Raw genomic sequence first — 7,500 nt, 5'->3', positions numbered from 1 at the left:
ACCCAAAAGCTTAAAGCACCTGGTATTCCTAGGCAGTCTCTAATAAAAAAACTAACCAGACCTAAACCTGCTAAGATTCAGAGATCGGGCATTGACTCTATTTTTTGGCAAAATTATTATAAACTAAGTGAAAAATGTCCAAAAAGTTTACAGCACCTGGTATTCCCAGGCGGTCTCCCATCCAAGTACTAACCAGGCCCAAACCTGCTAAGATTCAGAGATCGGGCATTGACTCTTTTTTTTTTTTTTTAATGAAAGATTATTATATAATTCGTGAAATTTTCCAAAAAGATTAAAGCACCTGGTATTCCCAGGCTGTCTCCCATCCATGTACTAACCAGGCCCAAACCTGCAAATATTCAGAGATCGGGCATTGACTTTTTTTTTGGCAAAATTATTATATACTAAGTGAAAAATGTCCAAAAAGCTTACAGCACCTGGTATTCAATCAATCAATCAATCACCTTTATTTATATAGTGCTTTAAACAAAATACATTGCGTCAAAGCACTGAACAACATTCATTAGGAAAACAGTGTCTCAATAATGCAAAATTATAATTAAAGGCAGTATATTCCCAGGCAGTCTCCCATCCATGTACTAAACAGGCCCAAACCTGCTAATATTCAGAGATCAGGCACTGACTCTATTTTTTGGCAAAATTATTATATACTAAGTGAAAAATGTCCAAAAAGCTTACAGCACCTGGAATTCCCAGGCGGTCTCCCATCCAAGTACTAACCAGGCCCAAACCTGCTTAGCTTCCGAGATCAGACAAGATCGGACATAGCCAGGTTGGTATGGCCGTAAGCGAAGTCTGCTGCAAAGAGAGGGCTATTTAAAGACCAGCCAATCTTATCGCCAGTACGTTATATAAGTAGGAAAGAAAACCCAAAAGCTTAAAGCACCTGGTATTCCTAGGCAGTCTCTCATAAAAGTACTAACCAGACCTAAACCTGCTAAGATTCAGAGATCGGGCATTGACTCTATTTTTTGGCAAAATTATTAAAAACTAAGAGAAAAATGTCCAAAAAGCTTACAGCACCTGGTATTCCCAGGCGGTCTCCCATCCAAGTACTAACCAGGCCCAAACCTGCTTAGCTTCAGAGATCAGACGAGATCAGGCATAGCCAGGTTGGTATGGCCGTAAGCGAAGACTGCTGCAAAGAGAGGGCTATTTAAAGACCAGCCAATCTAATCGCCAGTACATTATATAAGTAGGAAAGAAAACCCAAAAGCTAAAAGCACCTGGTATTCCTAGGCAGTCTCTCATCAAAGTACTAACCAGACCTAAACCTGCTAAGATTCAGAGATCGGGCATTGAATCTTTTTTTTTTTTTTTTAATGAAAGATTATTATATAATTCGTGAAATTTTCCAAAAAGATTAAAGCACCTGGTATTCCCAGGCAGTCTCCCATCCATGTACTAACCAGGCCCAAACCTGCTAATATTCAGAGATCGGGCATTGACTCTATTTTTTGGCAAAATTATTATATACTAAGTGAAAAATGTCCAAAAAGCTTACAGCACCTGGTATACCCAGGCGGGCTCCCATCCAAGTACTAACCAGGCCCAAACCTGCTTAGCTTCCGAGATCAGACGAGATCGGGCATAGCCAGGTTGGTATGGCCGTAAGCGAAGTCTGCTGCAAAGAGAGGGCTATTTAAAGAACAGCCAATCTTATCGCCAGTACATTATATAAGTAGGAAAGAAAACCCAAAAGCTTAAAGCACCTGGTATTCCTAGGCAGTCTCTCATAAAAGTACTAACCAGACCTAAACCTGCTAAGATTCAGAGATCGGGCATTGACTCTATTTTTTGGCAAAATTATTAAAAACTAAGTGAAAAATGTCCAAAAAGCTTACAGCACCTGGTATTCCCAGGCGGTCTCCCATCCAAGTACTAACCAGGCCCAAACCTGCTTAGCTTCCGAGATCAGACGAGATCGGACATAGCCAGGTTGGTATGGCCGTAAGCGAAGTCTGCTGCAAAGAGAGGGCTATTTAAAGACCAGCCAATCTTATCGCCAGTACATTATATAAGTAGGAAAGAAAACCCAAAAGCTTAAAGCACCTGGTATTCCTAGGCAGTCTCTCATAAAAGTACTAACCAGACCTAAACCTGCTAAGATTCAGAGATCGGGCATTGACTCTATTTTTTGGCAAAATTATTAAAAACTAAGAGAAAAATGTCCAAAAAGCTTACAGCACCTGGTATTCCCAGGCGGTCTCCCATCCAAGTACTAACCAGGCCCAAACCTGCTTAGCTTCAGAGATCAGACGAGATCAGGCATAGCCAGGTTGGTATGGCCGTAAGCGAAGACTGCTGCAAAGAGAGGGCTATTTAAAGACCAGCCAATCTAATCGCCAGTACATTATATAAGTAGGAAAGAAAACCCAAAAGCTAAAAGCACCTGGTATTCCTAGGCAGTCTCTCATCAAAGTACTAACCAGACCTAAACCTGCTAAGATTCAGAGATCGGGCATTGAATCTTTTTTTTTTTTTTTAATGAAAGATTATTATATAATTCGTGAAATTTTCCAAAAAGATTTAAGCACCTGGTATTCCCAGGCAGTCTCCCATCCATGTACTAACCAGGCCCAAACCTGCTAATATTCAGAGATCGGGCATTGACTCTATTTTTTGGCAAAATTATTAAAAACTAAGTGAAAAATGTCCCAAAAGCTTACAGCACCTGGTATTCCCAGGCGGTCTCCCATCCAAGTACTAACCAGGCCCAAACCTGCTTAGCTTCCGAGATCAGACGAGATCGGACATAGCCAGGTTGGTATGGCCGTAAGCGAAGTCTGCTGCAAAGAGAGGGCTATTTAAAGACCAGCCAATCTTATCGCCAGTACATTATATAAGTAGGAAAGAAAACCCAAAAGCTTAAAGCACCTGGTATTCCTAGGCAGTCTCTCATAAAAGTACTAACCAGACCTAAACCTGCTAAGATTCAGAGATCGGGCATTGACTCTATTTTTTGGCAAAATTATTAAAAACTAAGAGAAAAATGTCCAAAAAGCTTACAGCACCTGGTATTCCCAGGCGGTCTCCCATCCAAGTACTAACCAGGCCCAAACCTGCTTAGCTTCAGAGATCAGACGAGATCAGGCATAGCCAGGTTGGTATGGCCGTAAGCGAAGACTGCTGCAAAGAGAGGGCTATTTAAAGACCAGCCAATCTAATCGCCAGTACATTATATAAGTAGGAAAGAAAACCCAAAAGCTAAAAGCACCTGGTATTCCTAGGCAGTCTCTCATCAAAGTACTAACCAGACCTAAACCTGCTAAGATTCAGAGATCAGGCATTGAATCTTTTTTTTTTTTTTAATGAAAGATTATTATATAATTCGTGAAATTTTCCAAAAAGATTAAAGCACCTGGTATTCCCAGGCAGTCTCCCATCCATGTACTAACCAGGCCCAAACCTGCTAATATTCAGAGATCGGGCATTGACTCTATTTTTTGGAAAAATTATTATATACTAAGTGAAAAATGTCCAAAAAGCTTACAGCACCTGGTATTCAATCAATCAATCAATCACCTTTATTTATATAGTGCTTTAAACAAAATACATTGCGTCAAAGCACTGAACAACATTCATTAGGAAAACAGTGTCTCAATAATGCAAAATTATAATTAAAGGCAGTATATTCCCAGGCAGTCTCCCATCCATGTACTAAACAGGCCCAAACCTGCTAATATTCAGAGATCAGGCACTGACTCTATTTTTTGGCAAAATTATTATATACTAAGTGAAAAATGTCCAAAAAGCTTACAGCACCTGGAATTCCCAGGCGGTCTCCCATCCAAGTACTAACCAGGCCCAAACCTGCTTAGCTTCCGAGATCAGACAAGATCGGACATAGCCAGGTTGGTATGGCCATAAGCGAAGTCTGCTGCAAAGAGAGGGGTATTTAAAGACCAGCCAATCTTATCGCCAGTACATTATATAAGTAGGAAAGAAAACCCAAAAGCTTAAAGCACCTGGTATTCCTAGGCAGTCTCTCATAAAAGTACTAACCAGACCTAAACCTGCTAAGATTCAGAGATCGGGCATTGACTCTATTTTTTGGCAAAATTATTAAAAACTAAGAGAAAAATGTCCAAAAAGCTTACAGCACCTGGTATTCCCAGGCGGTCTCCCATCCAAGTACTAACCAGGCCCAAACCTGCTTAGCTTCAGAGATCAGACGAGATCAGGCATAGTCAGGTTGGTATGGCCGTAAGCGAAGACTGCTGCAAAGAGAGGGCTATTTAAAGACCAGCCAATCTAATCGCCAGTACATTATATAAGTAGGAAAGAAAACCCAAAAGCTAAAAGCACCTGGTATTCCTAGGCAGTCTCTCATCAAAGTACTAACCAGACCTAAACCTGCTAAGATTCAGAGATCGGGCATTGAATCTTTTTTATTTTTTTTTTAATGAAAGATTATTATATAATTCGTGAAATTTTCCAAAAAGATTAAAGCACCTGGTATTCCCAGGCAGTCTCCCATCCATGTACTAACCAGGCCCAAACCTGCTAATATTCAGAGATCGGGCATTGACTCTATTTTTTGGCAAAATTATTATATACTAAGTGAAAAATGTCCAAAAAGCTTACAGCACCTGGTATTCAATCAATCAATCAATCACCTTTATTTATATAGTGCTTTAAACAAAATACATTGCGTCAAAGCACTGAACAACATTCATTAGGAAAACAGTGTCTCAATAATGCAAAATTATAATTAAAGGCAGTATATTCCCAGGCAGTCTCCCATCCATGTACTAAACAGGCCCAAACCTGCTAATATTCAGAGATCAGGCACTGACTCTATTTTTTGGCAAAATTATTATATACTAAGTGAAAAATGTCCAAAAAGCTTACAGCACCTGGAATTCCCAGGCGGTCTCCCATCCAAGTACTAACCAGGCCCAAACCTGCTTAGCTTCCGAGATCAGACAAGATCAGACATAGCCAGGTTGGTATGGCCGTAAGCGAAGTCTGCTGCAAAGAGAGGGCTATTTAAAGACCAGCCAATCTTATCGCCAGTACATTATATAAGTAGGAAAGAAAACCCAAAAGCTTAAAGCACCTGGTATTCCTAGGCAGTCTCTCATAAAAGTACTAACCAGACCTAAACCTGCTAAGATTCAGAGATCGGGCATTGACTCTATTTTTTGGCAAAATTATTAAAAACTAAGAGAAAAATGTCCAAAAAGCTTACAGCACCTGGTATTCCCAGGCGGTCTCCCATCCAAGTACTAACCAGGCCCAAACCTGCTTAGCTTCAGAGATCAGACGAGATCAGGCATAGCCAGGTTGGTATGGCCGTAAGCGAAGACTGCTGCAAAGAGAGGGCTATTTAAAGACCAGCCAATCTAATCGCCAGTACATTATATAAGTAGGAAAGAAAACCCAAAAGCTAAAAGCACCTGGTATTCCTAGGCAGTCTCTCATCAAAGTACTAACCAGACCTAAACCTGCTAAGATTCAGAGATCGGGCATTGACTCTATTTTTTGGCAAAATTATTAAAAACTAAGTGAAAAATGTCCAAAAAGCTTACAGCACCTGGTATTCCCAGGCGGTCTCCCATCCAAGTACTAACCAGGCCCAAACCTGCTTAGCTTCCGAGATCAGACGAGATCGGACATAGCCAGGTTGGTATGGCCGTAAGCGAAGTCTGCTGCAAAGAGAGGGCTATTTAAAGACAAGCCAATCTTATCGCCAGTACATTATATAAGTAGGAAAGAAAACCCAAAAGCTTAAAGCACCTGGTATTCCTAGGCAGTCTCTCATAAAAGTACTAACCAGACCTAAACCTGCTAAGATTCAGAGATCGGGCATTGACTCTATTTTTTGGCAAAATTATTAAAAACTAAGAGAAAAATGTCCAAAAAGCTTACAGCACCTGGTATTCCCAGGCGGTCTCCCATCCAAGTACTAACCAGGCCCAAACCTGCTTAGCTTCAGAGATCAGACGAGATCAGGCATAGCCAGGTTGGTATGGCCGTAAGCGAAGACTGCTGCAAAGAGAGGGCTATTTAAAGACCAGCCAATCTAATCGCCAGTACATTATATAAGTAGGAAAGAAAACCCAAAAGCTAAAAGCACCTGGTATTCCTAGGCAGTCTCTCATCAAAGTACTAACCAGACCTAAACCTGCTAAGATTCAGAGATCGGGCATTGAATCTTTTTTTTTTTTTTTAATGAAAGATTATTATATAATTCGTGAAATTTTCCAAAAAGATTAAAGCACCTGGTATTCCCAGGCAGTCTCCCATCCATGTACTAACCAGGCCCAAACCTGCTAATATTCAGAGATCGGGCATTGACTCTATTTTTTGGCAAAATTATTAAAAACTAAGTGAAAAATGTCCCAAAAGCTTACAGCACCTGGTATTCCCAGGCGGTCTCCCATCCAAGTACTAACCAGGCCCAAACCTGCTTAGCTTCCGAGATCAGACGAGATCGGACATAGCCAGGTTGGTATGGCCGTAAGCGAAGTCTGCTGCAAAGAGAGGGCTATTTAAAGACCAGCCAATCTTATCGCCAGTACATTATATAAGTAGGAAAGAAAACCCAAAAGCTTAAAGCACCTGGTATTCCTAGGCAGTCTCTCATAAAAGTACTAACCAGACCTAAACCTGCTAAGATTCAGAGATCGGGCATTGACTCTATTTTTTGGCAAAATTATTAAAAACTAAGAGAAAAATGTCCAAAAAGCTTACAGCACCTGGTATTCCCAGGCGGTCTCCCATCCAAGTACTAACCAGGCCCAAACCTGCTTAGCTTCAGAGATCAGACGAGATCAGGCATAGCCAGGTTGGTATGGCCGTAAGCGAAGACTGCTGCAAAGAGAGGGCTATTTAAAGACCAGCCAATCTAATCGCCAGTACATTATATAAGTAGGAAAGAAAACCCAAAAGCTAAAAGCACCTGGTATTCCTAGGCAGTCTCTCATCAAAGTACTAACCAGACCTAAACCTGCTAAGATTCAGAGATCAGGCATTGAATCTTTTTTTTTTTTTTAATGAAAGATTATTATATAATTCGTGAAATTTTCCAAAAAGATTAAAGCACCTGGTATTCCCAGGCAGTCTCCCATCCATGTACTAACCAGGCCCAAACCTGCTAATATTCAGAGATCGGGCATTGACTCTATTTTTTGGAAAAATTATTATATACTAAGTGAAAAATGTCCAAAAAGCTTACAGCACCTGGTATTCAATCAATCAATCAATCACCTTTATTTATATAGTGCTTTAAACAAAATACATTGCGTCAAAGCACTGAACAACATTCATTAGGAAAACAGTGTCTCAATAATGCAAAATTATAATTAAAGGCAGTATATTCCCAGGCAGTCTCCCATCCATGTACTAAACAGGCCCAAACCTGCTAATATTCAGAGATCAGGCACTGACTCTATTTTTTGGCAAAATTATTATATACTAAGTGAAAAATGTCCAAAAAGCTTACAGCACCTGGAATTCCCAGGCGGTCTCCCA

The 7,500-nt window shown here is 40.5% G+C and overlaps 16 non-coding genes across 16 annotated transcripts in view; all 16 read right to left on the bottom strand.

Moving 5' to 3' along the window:
- Positions 1 to 692: 692 nt before the first annotated feature.
- LOC128003145 (5S ribosomal RNA) lies at positions 693 to 811 on the bottom strand. The gene has a single exon (XR_008175875.1). It is a non-coding gene; the product is annotated as a 5S ribosomal RNA (ribosomal RNA).
- Positions 812 to 1,032: 221 nt separating this feature from the next.
- On the bottom strand, positions 1,033 to 1,151 carry LOC127997932 (5S ribosomal RNA). The gene has a single exon (XR_008170788.1). It is a non-coding gene; the product is annotated as a 5S ribosomal RNA (ribosomal RNA).
- A 367-nt stretch (positions 1,152 to 1,518) lies between these two features.
- Positions 1,519 to 1,637, bottom strand: LOC128002788 (5S ribosomal RNA). Its single transcript, XR_008175526.1, has one exon. It is a non-coding gene; the product is annotated as a 5S ribosomal RNA (ribosomal RNA).
- Positions 1,638 to 1,858: 221 nt separating this feature from the next.
- On the bottom strand, positions 1,859 to 1,977 carry LOC127996848 (5S ribosomal RNA). Its single transcript, XR_008169735.1, has one exon. It is a non-coding gene; the product is annotated as a 5S ribosomal RNA (ribosomal RNA).
- Positions 1,978 to 2,198: 221 nt separating this feature from the next.
- LOC127997931 (5S ribosomal RNA) lies at positions 2,199 to 2,317 on the bottom strand. The gene has a single exon (XR_008170787.1). It is a non-coding gene; the product is annotated as a 5S ribosomal RNA (ribosomal RNA).
- A 366-nt stretch (positions 2,318 to 2,683) lies between these two features.
- Positions 2,684 to 2,802, bottom strand: LOC127996847 (5S ribosomal RNA). Its single transcript, XR_008169734.1, has one exon. It is a non-coding gene; the product is annotated as a 5S ribosomal RNA (ribosomal RNA).
- Positions 2,803 to 3,023: 221 nt separating this feature from the next.
- LOC127997929 (5S ribosomal RNA) lies at positions 3,024 to 3,142 on the bottom strand. Its single transcript, XR_008170785.1, has one exon. It is a non-coding gene; the product is annotated as a 5S ribosomal RNA (ribosomal RNA).
- Positions 3,143 to 3,774: 632 nt separating this feature from the next.
- LOC128003868 (5S ribosomal RNA) lies at positions 3,775 to 3,893 on the bottom strand. Its single transcript, XR_008176580.1, has one exon. It is a non-coding gene; the product is annotated as a 5S ribosomal RNA (ribosomal RNA).
- A 221-nt stretch (positions 3,894 to 4,114) lies between these two features.
- On the bottom strand, positions 4,115 to 4,233 carry LOC127997682 (5S ribosomal RNA). Its single transcript, XR_008170544.1, has one exon. It is a non-coding gene; the product is annotated as a 5S ribosomal RNA (ribosomal RNA).
- Positions 4,234 to 4,868: 635 nt separating this feature from the next.
- Positions 4,869 to 4,987, bottom strand: LOC128004509 (5S ribosomal RNA). Its single transcript, XR_008177197.1, has one exon. It is a non-coding gene; the product is annotated as a 5S ribosomal RNA (ribosomal RNA).
- Positions 4,988 to 5,208: 221 nt separating this feature from the next.
- LOC127997928 (5S ribosomal RNA) lies at positions 5,209 to 5,327 on the bottom strand. Its single transcript, XR_008170784.1, has one exon. It is a non-coding gene; the product is annotated as a 5S ribosomal RNA (ribosomal RNA).
- Positions 5,328 to 5,548: 221 nt separating this feature from the next.
- Positions 5,549 to 5,667, bottom strand: LOC127996846 (5S ribosomal RNA). Its single transcript, XR_008169733.1, has one exon. It is a non-coding gene; the product is annotated as a 5S ribosomal RNA (ribosomal RNA).
- Positions 5,668 to 5,888: 221 nt separating this feature from the next.
- On the bottom strand, positions 5,889 to 6,007 carry LOC127997927 (5S ribosomal RNA). The gene has a single exon (XR_008170783.1). It is a non-coding gene; the product is annotated as a 5S ribosomal RNA (ribosomal RNA).
- A 366-nt stretch (positions 6,008 to 6,373) lies between these two features.
- On the bottom strand, positions 6,374 to 6,492 carry LOC127996845 (5S ribosomal RNA). Its single transcript, XR_008169732.1, has one exon. It is a non-coding gene; the product is annotated as a 5S ribosomal RNA (ribosomal RNA).
- Positions 6,493 to 6,713: 221 nt separating this feature from the next.
- LOC127997926 (5S ribosomal RNA) lies at positions 6,714 to 6,832 on the bottom strand. The gene has a single exon (XR_008170782.1). It is a non-coding gene; the product is annotated as a 5S ribosomal RNA (ribosomal RNA).
- A 632-nt stretch (positions 6,833 to 7,464) lies between these two features.
- LOC128003867 (5S ribosomal RNA) overlaps positions 7,465 to 7,500 on the bottom strand; it is a 119-nt gene continuing 83 nt past the window's right edge. The window contains exon 1 of the ribosomal RNA XR_008176579.1: positions 7,465 to 7,500. This exon is cut by the window's right edge and continues 83 nt beyond it. This is a non-coding gene — a ribosomal RNA (5S ribosomal RNA).

Source organism: Carassius gibelio, chromosome B22 (genome assembly GCF_023724105.1).
Source record: "Carassius gibelio isolate Cgi1373 ecotype wild population from Czech Republic chromosome B22, carGib1.2-hapl.c, whole genome shotgun sequence".
Lineage (NCBI taxonomy): Eukaryota > Metazoa > Chordata > Actinopteri > Cypriniformes > Cyprinidae > Carassius > Carassius gibelio.
The sequence above is the reverse complement of the archived record's forward strand: the minus strand, read 5'-3'. Positions and strand labels throughout refer to the sequence as shown.